Consider the following 18,800-nt stretch of genomic DNA (forward strand, 5'->3'; position numbering starts at 1 on the left):
CTTTAGGGACGACTTACTCCCCCACAGTCCCCATGGGAGGGGCAACAAGTCACAAACTTTGAACAATGCTTACATATAGTAATGGTTATTGGGAAGTATACAGGCGTTTTCAGGAGGATTTTTTTGGTTGGGGGAGGGGTTGAGAAGAGGGGGATATGCTGGGGGAACTTTCCATCGATAATTTCTCATGGGGGATGAAAATCTCCATGAAGGGAGCGCAGGATTTACTAGCATTATTTAAAAACACAATGAAAAAATAAATATGAAAAAGTACTTTCAGCTGGAAGTAAGGAACAACATTAAAACTTAAAACAAACAGAAATTATTACCCATTTGAGGGGCTCACCTCCTCCTAATACCTCGCTCTTTACGTTAAAGTATTTTTAGTAATTTCAACTATTTATTCTACGGCTTTTGTGATTCTGGGGTCATTCTTAATGAATTGGGACAAAATTTAAGCTTTAGTGTAAAGAGCGAGGATCTGACAAGGGGGCGAACCCCCTCAGATATGTAATAAAAATATGAGAATACAAAAGTTCTTTACGTAAGCTAATTTATAAGTTACGTAAATCTCTTACTAATAAAAATATTCGAAAGAATTAAAAGTTCTAGTTGCCTTTTTAATTAACCAAAAAATTGGAGGGCAACTAGGCTTCCTCCCCCGCTCTTTTTTTCTCAAAATCATTCGATCAAAATTATGAGAAAGCCATTTAGCCAAAAAAAAAAAAAAATACAAATTTCGTTTTAATTATTCCTCTGCGGAGAGCCAAAATCATAACGTGCATTGATTTAAAAACGTTCAGAAATTAAATAAAAAAAAAACAAGTTTTTTTAACTGAAAGTAAGGAGCAACATTAAAACTTAAAACGAACAGAAATTACTTCGTATATGAAAGAGGCTGCTTCCTCATCAATGCCCCGCTCTTTACGCTAAAGTTTTTTACTGTTTTAAAAAGAAGAATTGATAGACAGAGTCAAACTTTAGCGTAAAGAGTGGGGCGTTGATGAGGAAGCAGCCTCTTTCATATACGAAGTAATTTCTGTTCGTTTTAAGTTTTAATGTCGCTCCTTACTTTTAGTTAAAAAAACTTGTTTTTTTTTATTTAATCAAATTGAAAGGACGTGGTAAGACTTTAGGTCGAACACAAACCCACAAAATTTCATCAAAGGGAGTGAGACAAGGAACCAATATTTCTGAAGGATAAAAATCATTACGGACAAAGAAAAGAATTCCACCCCCTTTCTTACCCAGAGGGTGGGTTTTGGGTCTGAGTTTAATAAACTGGGTGAAATTATTCATTTTTAACATGTGTGTATTTTGAGCGTGTACTTTAGTAATAGCAATTATGTCTGATCTATATATTTTAGAAAAGGAGTCTAATTCATTAAGTTTGTCAAAATTAAGACTTTCAGCGTTGCTTAACAAAAGTGTGGGAAATTTAAAACGACCTGCACAGGTACAATTTTTACACTTAACTTTATTGAAATTACAAATGGTACAGGGGGCATGGTGGGATTCTTAGCAGGGGCCAGATTAATGTAGTCAGAACAGGGGACCAAGGGAGCACATTTGACTTTTATGGGATGACTATTAGGGTCAAAATCGAAAGATGAATTATTAGAGTAAGAAAAGGATTTATCTTTGGGATTTGGGGATGGGGGGACGGGCAATGATATGGATGAAGCACAAGGAGAACAATTAGGATTCATTATAAGACAACTAAAAAGTCTCAGACCTGAGTCACGTTGACAGGGTAGGCACGAGGGATAAAACGAATGGACTGGGGGTGGGGTTTCGTAAAGTGCTGGGAAAGGGGGCCTGGTTGGGAATAGTGATTCATGTCCGTCAAGAAATTGCTGGTTTGTGGCAGAGTAGGGAGGGTATAGGGCAGCATACTGTGAGGGGGGAGGATTGACAAGGAGGGAGGATGGGGTCGTGAGTGCCTTCGACGCTGGCCTAAAAAGGTTGGGGTCTCCCTCCGAAATCCATACCCGTTTTTTGTCAAATTCTTAGAACTAACATCGTACACATGGGAAGGTATAACTTGTGGCTTAGAGAATAACCTACTAAACGACTTTGGTATAAAAACATGATACTGGTTGCAACCGAAACAACGACCCTACATAAAAACAGAACAAATTGAAACATGGTCAAACGAGGACGAACTTTTATTGCAAGAACCCGTCAGAAAATGTTTGCAAATATGGAAATATTTGATTTGAAGTCAGAAAATTATAGTTTCCTTTTCAAATATCAAAAATGAATAGAGGGGTAACCAACTTCTCACCCACAAGTCTATCATTCCCTAAAAAACATCCTGTGCAATTTTCTTAGCATTGCTAAAAGTTCCAGTACTTATTTTACTGGGGATACTAATCTCCTCACAGTCCTCAGGGGAAGGCCTTGAATTTCGTACTTTGTCTTGTACAGGACATACCCAAGCTCATAAATTATAAAGTTGTTTGACAATTTCTTCATCTTTGGAGAAACTGAAAGATGTTCTCAGCTCCTCAGCTCTCAGCTCCGACAATAAGATTGGAAAATAAGGGAGGGAATGTCTAGATTGGAAAGTTCAAAGACAGTTATTTTTCTTCTGTAAAGTGGTACAAGAACAAACGGTACATCTGGCCTTTTTCTTTTTCTGCATGGACCCATTTGATAGAAGCCATACTTAGTCAGGTTCACCAAGAAACACAATGAGTTTGACAGGCGAGAAACTGTTTGGAGAGTACAGCATGTCGATGGCAAGGGGAGGGGGGGGGGGGGCTTGGCTCTAAAGTTACTTGAACCATGTTGGAAGGACAAGAGGTCAAAATACTGGCATAAGACAATAGTTTGTTGACATTTTTGACCTAGCTGTGAGAGGCTTTTGGCTGCTACACCTTAGACGGTACAGATATTTGAAGAAGAAACATATGATTGTGAGGTTTCTAAAGATGGACACAGCTCGTACTCTCATCGTAAGTGGTGGTTCACTAAGCTAGATAGCAGGCACTCTGTCTTCAGAAAAATCTACCCAGACAACTAACAACGTACATCCAAAGGATAACATCAGGTTTGACCACACGTTGAATACTACCTTGGAACGGCAACCAAGGGGAGATACAGTTGCGAAAAGTGGATGAAAGATGGCACCAGCAGCATACTGCGCACCAAGTGTAAAGTTTAACTCTGCAGCAACAAGAATCAATTTTGCTTTACTTTCTTAAAAAATTCAAATAGGGGCAAATCTCTTAATAGACAGTGATAAGTTTAGCAAAAATACTAGATATTTCAGTGATATTTGCAGTGACCGTAAAAAGTATTAATAACAAACCAAACTGTTTATTGTAAGAATTTTCCCCCATGTGAACTTTTTAATTATCGCAATGGAAAGCAGTATAGTCTTCGAACTTATTTACCCTCTTTTACCATAAGTAGTCCACGTACAGGTTGAGGAACGTAGTGTTTAACCAAAGCACCAAAACACCATTTTTGTACAAAAGTTACATACAAATGCAATGATTTAGAATCAGTTATGAATCCCTTTAGAAATCCCATGCCAAGCTGTAGAAATTTTTGTCAATGCTTTCTGTATTGAGATGTGAAAGGGTTAAATATTATTCATTTTTTTCTCTCTGTGTTTTCATTTATAAATTTCTGTATTTGCAAACGCAGTGTGGTAAATCTTTTATGATTTATCTATTTGATCTGAGGATCAACACAAATTTTACACCACAAATGCACTAAAAATTCTGTAGAAAAGGGGCAGTCTGCCCAAAAGTATAAGGTCTACCAAAATACAAAAAGTAGGTCTTCCTCTTATATCTGTAGCATTGACCAATAAATAACAAACGGTAAATATTCAAAAATGTATGGCTGAGTCTCTTGAGACTATGATACATCCAAAATTCCTACATAAAAACACTCAGGATTCTGAAGAAACAAACTTATTATTTTTAATGGAATATCCCTGGTTGTTTCTTGTAATGATTTAGATCTCTGAGTTTCTTGCGAAACATTTTTGACCGATTCGACAAAGACATTTATTAACAAACAGGATTATACTTAGATAAGAATCAGATTAACAAAAATAGGAAACACAATGACTATTCTTAGGGATAATAATCAGGTTTTACATGATTATTAAACCCGTGGAATTTCTGCTGTTTGTCAGACTTTAATAAAATTTAAAAGGTTCCACTTATTACCACAGCATAGCATTATAATGAAAAAAGAAATCACCCATGCAGCAGCACAAACACAGATATAAACACACATCATGAAAAAATAACCATATAAACAAAAAAGAAAGCCGGAAGGAGAAAGAAAGACTGTTTTGTAATTAATGTAGATCAGTACTTGAATAAGACCTTAACCCAGCTCATCAATCCAATTGCATATATCAAACAGCATAACCATACACAATCAACCGTAACAAATAACCAATGGACGGTCAGTCGTGTCGTAAGTAAGTATAAATTTGTAATATATCAAATATTAAAATCAATAAAAAACACCAAATAATTCAAAGGCGACAACCCAACACAAATGCTCATCAGGATAATACAAACTTATCTATAGGGTTTCAGCACTTTAAATGCCCTACCTGGGCAAGTGACTTGCCTACCGTAGACTCCCTACGGTATCCCGTTAGTAATGCCTATTAACTGTAAAACAACTAAATAACTCCAGAACTAACTTTTCCTACCTTGGTTTTGGGCCTCGTGGTCAGTTAACCTGCTTGATCATACCTGTCCACCATGCATATGAAAACTGAAACTTTGTTACCATTTTGCACTATTTTTAAATCTTCTCAATCAATGCAAATATAACCTAAATAAAATTCAAAGAAAAAAAAATGCAAATGAAGACCTTCTTAGGACACAACATATGCAAAATTTACCGAAAATCCACTGTCAGAGGTCAGGAACTCACAATTTCTTTGTAACAAGGAAAGTAAATAATCACAAAATTTGTGTTTTCTGTGTTTACTTAAAAGTTCATTATAATAAAGACTGAGTTTTTATATTGCCAAGTTAATTTATTTGCAGAAAAAACTCTAAAAATCTATTTTTGGCTTAAAATTTTATTTCCATTTTTAAAATCAATATAAATACTACAAATCCTTGCTTATCTAAGTAATTGTGAGTAAAATGCTGAATATGTTATATTTGAGCATATATGTCTTTCAGAGAACGGGAAATTCATCACTTCAAAATTAAAATCATCCGTTTTATTATACATTCTAAAACCTTAATTTATTAGTATCAGAAATATCAATATTCTAATCTCAAAAATGATCTTCTATACGTTTGACATGACTAGGTTCAACAGAAAGCTCTTATGGATGAATATTCTTAGGAATAACAAAAAAAATCTTAAAATTCAAGACCAAAATATCATCTAAATATCTTTTATTATTTGACGAAGAATGTTTTAAATTATTTGGATTATTCTTACCCATCATGTATCTAATATATCTATATTCTAGTTGACTTAAAAATAAGTCAACTATAAATGGGCTAGCATTCCTCCCATGGGAATTCCCACAATTAGCGTATACGAATTACCTTTAAATCTTGTATAAGTATTATATAAAACAAATTCTAATAAGTCAAAAATCATATCTTGGCTGTAACATCACGAACTAACTGTGTAGTTCTAAAGCAGTTAATTCATCTGGATTTTTTTTTATAAGTGTCTGTTTTTAAGAGCCTCTTACTAGATAAGGGAAACTATCTCCTAATAACCGTTTTTAAATTTTCTAACATTACATTAAGAATTAGATTAGTATACATTGTCGCAAAAGCAAAAGACTCAATTCTTTTGGTCGAAACTGTTGTTAAAGATTCTAACACCGCCAGTGAATTAATGACGCTCCAGTATGGATTAAATTCAGAGATTTACAAATACCAGAACAATAGGCTTTAAATTTATTTATGATTTCCTTTAAAATTAAAGAAAGGTCAGTAGCAGCAGTCTGAATTGGACATCTAGCTGCTCCAGCAATAAACCGTGGTTTAGGGAGACTTTTATGAAATTTTACAGTCCAATACAGGAAAGGGAACTTTTTATCATTATAATTAATTCTAATACTGAATTTCTTAAACAAAATTTCTTCTGTTTTTTCAATTAAATTTTCATCCTCAAACTTCAACTTTTCATAGACATTGTTTGAACATAGATCCCTTGTTAAGACATCACAATACAACTTCTGACAAATATTGGCAAATTTTATTTTGTGAAAACAGTTTTTTATTGATTAATAAAGAACTTGAACTTGGGAAAGATATATGGATAATACTTTAGTTGTCTGGAAAAATAGAGAATCAGAAATTGGAGATTTGTTCGAAAATTTAAATAATAAAGGAGGGCATTAGTTTTCTAAATTGAAAAAGAAAGAGAAAATATCTGGATTCATAGAGATAATAATTAAGTAGATTTTCCAAATTTATCGGGTACCTACGAACAAAAACTGATTTTTTTCTTTTACGGTGAAGCATCCTACTTAAGTAAAAAGGGAATAAATATTTCACTAGTTGGTAGGGGGCTGAAATTCATATCACTTAAATATAACGGTGACATTTTTGAAACCTCCATAACTTTCCTTGACGTAAAAATAACAGTTCAATAGAATTAAATCCTTTTATTGACAGTGAAAAAAACACAAAATCACTATATTTTGTCACATACACATGGCCGACATGTACTCTTTGAAATGTATTAATCATCGTTTTCCTCACTTACTTTTGATAAACAGTTTAAGTGCGTTGTTAATCTTCCTTCCTTTTGATTTGTATTTGCTTAGTGATTTTAAACTTATTCGGTCTCTAATAATTCCGTTTCTTATTGATATGGTCCAAAATGACCATTGTTCGTAGTTGAATTCTAAGGTAATAAGCTCATTTTTTAGATCTTAGTCTATTTTTTATTTTCATTTCTGGTTATTTTTGTGTCCATTCCTCTCTTTTAAGTGGCATTTTACAGTTTTTGTAGTTTTAGATGTGAAATACCAGGTTTAATTTTCAGTCAATAATAAATTATCTATCTATCTATTGTGGCCGATCTCTGCAGATAATCTGCTGAGGAAGGTCAAAGTGTAAATGACCAAAATATCCTGAAATTTTGCCACTGTATTCGCTTTTCCATTAGAAGATTTCTTCATATTAATCTGTTATTTGGACAAAAATAAAGAAATAGATAACTGGCTTTTAATAAAGATAGTTTAATTGGCAATGTTTATTTTAAAAAGATGATGTTGCAAATAATAGAATAAAGACAGAAAAATTTAATTGAACCAAGAAAAATAGAGGAAAATATGTCACATCGAAAAACAACAACACAAATTTACCGTTTATTCAAAATTAGTCAAAATATTAAGGTAATAATTAAATATATATATATATATATATATATATATATATATATATATATATATATATATATATATATATATATATATATATATATGTATATATAAGAACAGCTCTAACATTTCAATCAGCAAGGGCCTTTTTACTAAATAGTGTAAAAGATACGTAATCAAAAAATGAACCAAGCTTTGTATTAAAATAATAGATTAATAGAGGATATAATGCAATAGGTAGCTCTTTTAACCATAACAAAGATACCAGAGACTTTCGAATCAGCCCAAATATAACATTTATTTTTAATAGCATGACTCTCGATCACTGGCATGACTCTCGATCACCTATTTCATCATGACTCTCGATCTCCTGTTTCGGTAAGTAATTATGGTTGAATTTGATTCTCCGTTGGGGATCAACACCAACCTAACATTAGGGAGATTAAATGATAATGGATTTAAGGGGGTTAATTTCAACGAAATTATAAATAATCCGGTTGGTAAAGCCCCCAATATGAGTTTAGATGAAAATTCTGAGAATATTATTGATAGCTTGTTTGTGGAGGAGCTGAGATTTTGGGACTCCGAAGCTTGGTGGGGTGATGTTTTTCCACTTGTGCATCTTAACGTTAAGAGCCTTAATTCTTCATTCGACGATATTCAATTATTATGTAGGGATTCGTGCCCCGCAATTATCGGTCTCTGTGAAACATTTTTAAATGAGAATAATCAGGTACTTCTGGATATTCCCGGTTATATGTTGATTTTTCTTAAGCGCAAGATGGGCGAAAAAGGTGGACTCAGATTTTACATCCAAAATAATTTTCAGGCTGTACTAAGACATGATTTATGAATAAATAATGAATATGTATTTGAGTCACTTTTTATTGAAATTCCAATTAACCCTAAGGAAAGGGTAATAAATAGTGAAGTCTATCGTTCTCCAAGCGGATCTGTGACTGAATTTCTTGAAACTTTAGAAGACGTTCTTAGGAAAGTTTGTGCTGAAAAATATGAAGTTACATTGATGGGTGACTTTAACCTTGACCTTGAGAAATCGTCATCTAGGCAGGCTTCTAATCTCTTGTCTTTACTAATTTCGTACGGATTGGCTCCTTGTATAAACATACTGACAAGGATTTCAAACCAGTTGGCTACATTAATTGACAATAATTTTTCATCGCTACACTCCATTAAGAATGATGTACTCTTTTCTGACATTTCCAACCGTTTGCCAGTTTCAGCCCTGTTTCAAATCCTCCAAAATTAACAAAGCTTAGTCCCCAGGATAAACCGAGATTTTGTTGCTCACCAGTGGAGCTGGATAGATTGTAAAAAGATCTTGGTACATTTAAATTGGACTTTTCTTAACCGGAAAATATTAGTTTAGGCAATTATAACGACATATTTGGCCGGTTTAATGACACTGCTAAGGAAAAATTCACGTCTTATTGTCTTAAATCCCCTTTAAAAAATCCTCAATCAAAAAGATCAACACCTGTTGCTCCCTGGTTAACATCCGGAGTCCTAAAGTCAATAAAAAGGAAGTATAACCTGTGGAAAGAGTACAAAAAAGACCAAATAAGGCTAAGTTAGAAGCATTTAAGTTGTACAATAATTTTCTTAAATCAATTATTCTCAGAGCTAAAACAGTATATTTTACAAAGGGATTTGTTGATTGCGGTAAAAATATAAAAGAGACGTGGGACGTGAATAAGGAAGTTAGTCGGCCGTCCATGAAACCAGAAGGTCTTCTTAACCCTTTCATTCCTGTGGTCACCATACGGATACCGCTCGCCTCCTATTTTTTTTCTCTCGACTCGACAAAGTCACAACCGTGATTTCTTTTCCACTAGATAGCGCTTGCTTGACTCTGTCGCGTTTGAATTTATTGTCCCTCAAGGCTTTACCCGAGCGGTCGAGCGAGCGTCCAAGTTTAGACAAAACATAAAATGTCGAAAAAGAGGAAAGGTGCAGATTTCGACCTCGATGACCTGGACGTTTCTGGTAAGTTCAGAGCCTGATTATGATCTTATTTTGTAGCTAAGAATGCGTTCTTTCGAATGAGATATCTCTAGTCTAATTCTGAGCTGTAGTTTAGCCGCAAACAAGGTTGCTAACGATCGGTTACCAAATGGTCACGTCAGGCATTCAGTGCCAAACCATACCTAGGCAGATTTGTACAGCAAACGAGGCAGCAAGTCCTTTTTATGATCGGGAATAGGCACATTTTCTTTCTGTTCCTCCTTTTTACTGAAACAAGGGTAAAAAAGCTATTTTGTGGGATGCCTCAGGCAAGTGTTGAGGCCAATGGCCTATTTTATTGCAATATACTATTATTATTTAGTGATGCACTTACCTTGAATTTCTTTTCAGCTGATCCAAGCAAGAGCTCTGACTCCATGAGAGGTCATGGTCCCAAGCCCTTGGAAGAGAGACTGATCAAGGAAAGAAGTAGAAGAGTTACCAAGAAAATGACTGCAGAAGAAGCAGCAAGGCTTTTATTCATACCTGATTGTGATTCAGATCTCGATATCTCTTCCGACGACGACGACCCAAACTGGGCACCAGACAATCCAGATCAAGAATTTCAGCCTTTACGTTCTCTCAACTGTTATGGCAATGAAGACGGAAGGGATGAAGAGGATATCGACCACACAGACGACATCCCTTTAGCAATGCTTGGCAGGTTCGAGTTAGACAATGGCGATGGCACGGATCAATTCGATTTGCCTCTCCCGGGCTTGAATGATACAACAGCGTCAAACAGTTCTTCAAGCACATCATCAGCACCAGTGTCAGCTTCTTCTGCAATACAGTCAGCAACAGTTACTGCACCTGCTGAACCCTTTGTCCTTACAAGAGCTCAAAAAAATGCTCCTTCCCAAGCAGTGGCCGGTCTAGTAACTCCAACTGATGCTCCTCAGGTCACGGCAAAACCAGTAGCAAAAAAGAAGGTAGCGAAGGAGGCAAAGCAATACAAGTGGATAAAAACAGAGCCCAAACCTTGAAATATTACATGGAAGGGTTCTATGCCACACTATGACGAGGTACCAACGCCCCTTGATCTCTTCCGAATGTTTATCACAGAAGACATTCTTTCAAACATTGTGGACCAAACGAATCTGAATGCCATGAGAAAGAAGAATCTTGCTCTGAAACTTTCCCTTGAAGAGCTGCGCAGATTTCTTGGAGTTCAAATGCTTATGAGCATTCTCAAACTTCCGGCTGTTAGAATGTACTGGGAGAATGGAATACGATATTCCCCGGTGGCTGATACCATGAGCAGAGATAGGTTCATCAGCTTGAGGTCTTTTTTCCACATTTGCGATGACACCTTAATGATACCGAAAGGGGAGGTTGGTCATGATAAACTGTTCAAGATCAGAAGACTATACGACGCATTCAGGGAGAATCTGAAAAAAATAGACTCTGAAGAGATCCAAAGTATTGACGAACAGATGATCCCATTCAAAGGAAGAATTGGATTTCGACAGTACTTGAAGGACAAGCCCCACTCGTGGGGTGTAAAGGTTTTCACGAGAGCCGGCATCAGCTGAATAGTGTATGACATAGAGATATATACAGGAAAAGGAGCTGTTGAAATTTCTGAACTTGGCCAAGGTACTGACGTTGTCCTTCGGCTTGTAGAAAATCTGCCAAGGTTCATGAACTTCAAATTGTTCTTTGATAACTTCTATACTGGCATCGATCTCATTCACAAGCTCCGGGTTGAATATGGCATCGAGTCATGTGGTACGATACGCAGCAACAGAATGAGGGGCGCTGTTCTAGATACCGACGCCAACGTGAAGAAGAAAGGACGAGGGTCAGTGGACTTCCGTTTTGAAAGACATTCAGAAGTATCGGTAGTAAAATGGTATGACAACAAACCAGTCCATTTGGCTTCTTCATACTGTGCAGTCACCCCAGTTGATAAGTGTCAGAGATGGGATGGCACAACACGGAAATACGTCGAAGTTGGTCGCCCCCGAATCGTCCGTGACTACAACAAATCAATGGAGGGCGTAGATCTTGCTGACATGTTCCTGGAGCATTACAGGACTGACATTCGCTCTAAGAAATGGTATATGAGGATTGTGTACTACTTCTTTGACATGGCTGTGAACAACGCCTGGCTGATACACCGCCGACAGTGTAAGCAGATCAATGTTCAGCACATGTCTCTGCTGTTTTTTTTCAAAATGGACATTGCTCGTGGGTTGGTTCTTACTGGCGTATCTCAAAGTCCTCGAGTTAGAAGACCATCCTTATCAGTGACCAAGCGCAATACGATTACCTCGCGAGACGGGATGCCTTCGGAATCAGTGAGGTTTGACCAGACCTCGCATTTTCCGGATACGACTGAAAAGGGAAGGTGTCGCTATGAGAAGTGCGTTAGGGGTGGAACCAGTCGAATCATGTGTTCGAAGTGCAAAGTTCGACTGTGTTTGAACTCAGATCGCAACTGTTTCACAAATTTTCACCTAAAATAGTATCTGTATATACCTGACGTGACCATATGGTAACCATTCACATTTTGGATATGGAATGAAATAAAAATTTAAAAAAAATAAACCTGTTCTAGTTGAACCTCCAGGATCACTCTCTGCTATTTTCAGAATTTTTACGCAACTCCTTCTTGGTTCAGGTCTGAAAGGGTTAAGTCTCTTATTGTAGATGATCAACTTGTAACAGAAAAAGGCCAAATAGGACATCGTATGAACAAATTCTTAGTGGAGATAGGGAAAAAACTGCTAAAAGCGTTTCTTATTCAAGTGTGCCCCAGTCTTGGAAACAGTTCCTAGGTCCCTCGTGCAGGAAATCAATGGTTCTTGGGGAGGTTACGGTGCAGGAAATTAGAAATATTGTTTTGTCTTTAGAGAATTCCTCAGCAGGTTTTGACCAAATTTCTGCTCAAGTAATTAAACATATTTTTCGATCGATTATCACCCCAATTTACAATTTGATTAATACATCATTTCAACTTGGAGTATTTCGCCAATGTCTTAGACTTGCGCATGTGAAAGCTCTCTTTAAAGGAGCTCACCATAAGGATCCTTAGAACTACAGACCGGTCTCTCTTTTGTCAGTGTTCTCTAAGATATTTCAAAGGACAATGCTCAAACGTCTGGTGAGGCTTATTGAAGCTAAATTATTTTTCCGTCAGCATCAATTTTGGTTTAGAGCAAAGTATTCTACAGAACATGCTTGTAATAGACTTCTTCAGTTTATACGACGATCTTTAGATTCTAATCTTATTCTTGCAGCTATTTTTTTTAATGTAAAGAAAGCTTTTGACAGCCTAACACATAAGATTCTCATTGAGAAACCTTATCCTCTTGGTGTGCGTGGGGAAGCATTGTCTTGGTTCTCGTCATACCTAACTGACAGATCCATCGCCACGGAAGATACAGACGAAAAAGTTCCAATTGAATACAGAGTAACCAAAAGTTCTATTCCTGGGCAAAACCTCTTCCTCATCTATGTGAAAGATCTCTACCGACTTTTTAACACCCAAATTAACAATATTTGCTGTAGATTGTGTCACAAATCTTACTCTCAGAGTACGTTGGTGTTCACACTTAATAGTTGAGAAGAATTAATAGCATTTGCAGATTAAACTACTTTAGGTGCTGCAGCTCCAGATGAATCATGCCTTATTCTAAAGCTTCAAGCAATGACTGAGAAAATACTTTTTTGGTGTGACATAAATCAACTAACTTTACATGTAAAAAAGTCATACCTTCTTATTTTTCTCGTAAAGGTATGAGCTGCCCCACAATTACTGAGCTTCATACACTAAGAGGCTCTATAAGTCGTCCCCTAGATCGATATGTGCGATTCCTGGGAGTTCTTTTGGATGAAAATTTATCATTTAAGTGGCATGCTCAAATAATAAGAGTGAAAACTTCCCGTGGACTTGGGATCATCCGAAAATTAAAGCGTTTATTTCCTTTTCCTATCCTCCGTCTTTTATACTTCTCCCTGATTTACCCTTATATGTGCCACTGATCGTCTCTGTGGATATCAACATTTCCCTAAGTACTTGCTCCTATTCACCATCATCATGAGAAAGCGGTGAGATTTCTCCAGTCGGCAACAAACACTCTTCTTGACCTCCTCAAGATTAAAGATATTTATGTTTTATCTCTATCTTTGTTGGCATATCAATACTTCCGGGGAGATTTCCCATGTTGTTTTTCGGGACTGCTCAAACTAGTAGGGGAAATAAATTTGTATATTGTTTGTAACCAGAAAGATGTGATGAATCCAGTTAGTCCCTCGTTTCGTTCAGACTTCAGCCTGGCTGTGACTAGTGGGCGTGCTTGGAACTTAGTTCCCGCTGAGATCCCCCAGTCGCGAACACTTGGCTCCTTTAAGAGACAGATGAAAACTTTCTTATTAAAGGCTTCTTATTAAATGTTTATTATATTTTTTTTTTCTTTTTTGGGTTGTTGTTTTGTTGGTGTTGTATCCTCGATGATACAGAGAATTTTAATTTGTATTTTATTGTCGAGCGATGTGAGGTTCGCTGTTTCGTGGGGACTGTCGGTGAGTTGATTTCTTTTCCTTATTTATTTATATTTAGATGTTGGTTAGTATGTTTATGACAAGCTGTATTATTCTGTATTTATTGTATGCCATTTCCCAAATAATGGGCCATTGAACCCTTTGGGATATTTTTTTTTGTTATTGTCATTTTATGAAAATAAATAGAACTTGAACCTTCCATCCTATAGTATAATTTTGGGCAAACAAAAATAATGGACACATCTGTTGGACTTTTGCAAAGTTTTCGAGAAATTTTAGGTGCTAAGAATCGTTATACATTTGGATATTAGTATCAATAGAGATTAAGATGAATACTGATTAAATATAATCTACATTAATCTAATCAGTGGGCAGGTTGAAATATTAAGCATTAATTCTTTGCATAACCAAATAAGTTTCACAAGAGAAAGTTAGGTGAAGTCAGTGCTAGAAACAGTCAGAAGACTATAGGTAGGTTTTCAAATAAGAAAATATTCAATAAATATTATACATTTTTGCCACATGCCACATGTAACTTTCAATTTTCTAAATAGTTCAACAGATCTTAACCTTGTAACTTTAATCATGGGTCATAGCCAAAGGCATATGTAGATTTCTTCCAAGAAATATAGTATTTAATTTTTTTCTAGATATCATCACTAAATAGGAATTATTCGACAGACGATCTGGTGCACCAGAGATAATATGTTTCTTCTTTCTATATTGCTTATTCAGGCTATGAGCATAAGAATAAGAATAAGCTGTATAATAATTAAATATCACGCCTGTTGTTCTCTCTTTATTTTCATTTATTAATTTCTCGAAAAAAGTAGCAAAAATGCGTAAATCAAAGAAAGCCAAACAGGACGGCTGACCCAAACCTTAGCGCTTTCTAGGGATTCTTTCATGAGTTCCGACTTTCTTAATCATTTTCATTAATATTTACAAGTAATAATCTCGAGAAGGAAACAAAAAACGTGAAAAACCCTATGTATATCTCTACATGATGCTGTCGTATTCCCCTTAGACACATGAAAAATGCCAATCTGTCTCTATGGCCCGAAATAAATATATGAAGTTTAAAAAAGATTAAGAAGAAGTTATATAAAATTTGAACTAAAAATAATTTATCAAATCTTGTGACTAAATGAAAATATGCACTAAAACTCTAAAAAACCAATGACAAAGCAAGTGTTAAGATCATAAAATTACAAAACAAAACGCAATGAAAAGTTAAAATTAAAAGAGGAAATGTTAAAATCCTGAATTTACAAAATACACACTCTTAGAACTCGAAAAGAAAAGTGTTAAAGTGTTGAAGTAAAAGAAAAACAAATAGAATTTAATAAATCTAAGGATAAAAATAGAATGGGCTAAGAAATTGGAAAAAAATTTTAAGAACGGCCTTCCGAAAACCTAGAAGGACTCCAAGTTGGGGAAACAAATAAAATCACCGGTTTGCTCCAAAAAGGTTACAATTAACAAAGATTCTGAGAAATCATTCCATAATTTAAATGAATAAATATAGTCGGAAGAGCATAGGAACATTACAAAAAAAATGAAAATCCTATTCGTTTAATCTCAGTATTGGATCGTACGTGATTTAAGTAGACGAATTTCCAGGATGACTCTCTCTTGTATATGATTATATCGTTGCGTGTATGTCAGATTTGAAGGAACATTTTATATATAATGCACGTATAAGACTTAAAATCAAACTGCTGTCTGGGATTGATCAAAAAGCTCTCTATAAATAGAAAAGCTAAGGAGTTACTAACTATTAAAGAGAAAATTTTTCATAGCCTTCTGTTCACCTGTTATTTGGTGCGGCGGTCTGCCCACTATGCCCCCTATTATTTTGTTATTAGCCCTTTCTATCCATTAATATAGAAAGTTCCTACCTACAACCACTAAACATAGCTAAACTAGACAAAATTTTGTCTGGGTTTCTAAGTGGTATTAAACATTATTGAATATTTCAGTCCCTAGGAAATAGCCTGGTTGTCCAGGCATATTATAAAACTCCAAAAGTATCAATCTAATACAGAGCCAACACAGGATATGTTTGCTATTTCCATTAAATCCTGTTTTTGAATAATAAGCAAATTTACTAAAGTTACACCCGAGTTCATTTGAGTGCAGGTCAGGTCGTCCTTAGTGGTATACTCATTATAAATTTTGAATACTTTAAATTTTAGAGGTATTTCAAGCAAATCAACAAGATTAAACAAATAGAATGCTTCACTTATCTGGGTATCATTATTAGTAAAGACGGTGGATGCATTAGAAGGTAAAAATAGAGTACCCAATGCCCAGGGTGTACTTTTACAGTAAAAAAAGTAAGGAAGAATAGGAAGATAAATCTACAAACCAATGCTTGAATATTAAAGCTACAGTAGAGACATTGGTCAATTACGGTTCGAAGCATGTACCGTACAATTATTGTACGGATGAAGCATGGCTGCTCTAGAATGATCTTGTTCCGAAGAAGTTGCCTAAGAATTGTTTTGGGTATCCGACTGACTAACCATACATTCAAAATTAGGCGGTAGTAAAAGTGTTGTCTGATCTCACTTTATAGGACAATGAATAGAAAAAGGTTTACAATTACTTTTCAGGTAATCGTCTAAGGTCAAACAGAAAGTTGGTTGCCGTTATTTGGGATGGGAAAATCACGTGAGGACAGATTTAAGGGAAATGAGAACTTCACAGGAGGGTATAAAGAAGAAGTCTTGGAGAAGGCCGGGATGGAAAAGGAGTAGGTTAAGCTGTTTTGGTCTAAGACGGCTTGTTGCAGTGGTAAGTTGTTGTTAGTATTAGTAGTAGTATTTCAGGCATACTTTGAACTGATACCAAGGGGAATTAAAATTATTTTCTGACGTTAAAAACCTAAGAGGCAAGGCTCTTCAGTTCATTTTTCAACTAAATGGGTAACAGAAATTTCAACTTCTGATCAAATAAATTAATATCCAAGTTCAGGCAACTATCCTAAATTAGAACTACCTAAGCAAAAGTATTAGTTATACGCTCTAAAAATTTCTTTCTAGTCATTCAAGTTTGTTCTACTGTCAGAAAAAAAAATGTAAATTTATTTTACCCGCATTTGTATCAAAATAAATCCTGTATGTCACTGGACCAGGATTATTGTAAACAATATAGAGTACTTTGTACAACCGGCACAAAATAGTTTTACTAAAAATATACAAGCCCGGGCCTTACAAATACAGATAAAGTACTATAACTGACATAGACATAACAGGTAAAACTTGTTTTAAGATTGTGAATGATATAAATTAAAAGATTATGGGCAGCAGCCTATGGGGCAGAGGTTATGGCTTATAGACTGCACTCTAGTTCTAATTAAGTAATTGGCTTGCTGTCATTGTAAAAAGCACATTTTATTGATTGTTAATATTTGGTTTGGACATTAATTTTACAAAGTTAACTGTCACAATTCTTGATCAAATGAATACGGAGTCAAAAGTCGAAAACTGGCCAATAGCTTCAAAACATTAGAATCACTTCAAATAAAAAGCAGAATTTAATAAAATTTAATTTTAATAAAAGCAAAATTTGAATAGAAATTGGTTTTGGCTGAAGTAAGTGTTGTAGTAAATCCCACTGAAATTACCTCTGATTCTTGAACCGCTTGAAAACGGGCAGAGAAGTATTCGTTGTGTAGGGAAACATCACGATATATATATATATATATATATATATATATATATATATATATATATATATACATATATATATATATATTTATATATATATATATATATATATATATATATATGTATATATATATATATATATATATATATATATATATATATATATATATATATTTATATATATATATATACATATATATATATATATATATATATATATATATATATATATATATATATATATATATATATATATATATATATATATATATATATATATATATATATATATATATGTATATATATATATAAATATATTTATATATATATATATATATATATATATATATATATATATATATATATATTTATATATATATATATATATATATAAATATATATATATATGTATATATATATATATATATGTAGGTATGATCAGTCAGTCAGTCAGACATGTTCAACAATCCTTAGGTAATTTTTATGTAATCTTATTCCTATATAAATTATTCCTATGTAATTTTTGTGTAAATCTTATTCCTTTTGCCAAAAGTTGCTGATTTGCTTTGAAAGTTGGTTACATGGTCAAATTTGAGCCTGCTTCAATATTGTAATCAGATAATGAGCTGCACTATTCAAAACGTCTTCAAGAAGCATTCACACGTCTCGAGTTAAGCAATGAAGTGTTCGAAGCGTAGCCATACCTTCATTTAGGAGGCTGATTGTAGCCTAGTGCCATTTTCAAAGGTTAACTAGAGTTTAAGCAAGTAATGTGCTAAAGAATATTCTTTAAAACTTTTTATTCTGATTCTACTCCTTTTTTAGCATTGGTTAAAACAAGGATTATCCCAAGGTGTATTTTGTCAGAAGTGAATGTTGTATAATGATTGCTGCAGTAACTTCTAGCACACTTGTTAATTTTCCAACGGTAAAAATAGAAGACGTAGAATCGCTTTGTCATCTAAAGTCAGAAGTAGATGGTATCGGGTCTTCCTAAAAGGTGTAGCAGAGCTGAAAGTAGAATAGAAAAGTACTTTGTTAACAAGCAAACTCTCACAACATAATAACTGCAAAACATGTTGCTTTCTGTCAGCTAGCCTACATTGTATATAAAAAAATATAAGCATATAGTTCCAATAAATAAGCATACCCTACGGCAATGAGCCAAACTGGCTTTTCAACACATTGCCTACAGTGATGGCTTGTCAATCAAACTGACCTGTAAAATACGGTGAGTACAATGA

The 18,800-nt window shown here is 34.6% G+C and overlaps 1 long non-coding RNA gene across 1 annotated transcript in view; it reads right to left on the minus strand.

Annotated features, from left to right (window-relative positions):
- Positions 1–17,091, minus strand: part of LOC136034299 (uncharacterized) — an 81,584-nt gene extending 64,493 nt beyond the window's left edge. Inside the window, exon 1 of the long non-coding RNA XR_010619158.1 lies at positions 16,980–17,091. This is a non-coding gene — a long non-coding RNA (uncharacterized LOC136034299). The remainder of the gene's footprint in view (positions 1–16,979) is intronic.
- Positions 17,092–18,800: the final 1,709 nt, after the last annotated feature.

Source organism: Artemia franciscana, chromosome 2 (genome assembly GCF_032884065.1).
Source record: "Artemia franciscana chromosome 2, ASM3288406v1, whole genome shotgun sequence".
NCBI classification, from domain to species: domain Eukaryota; kingdom Metazoa; phylum Arthropoda; class Branchiopoda; order Anostraca; family Artemiidae; genus Artemia; species Artemia franciscana.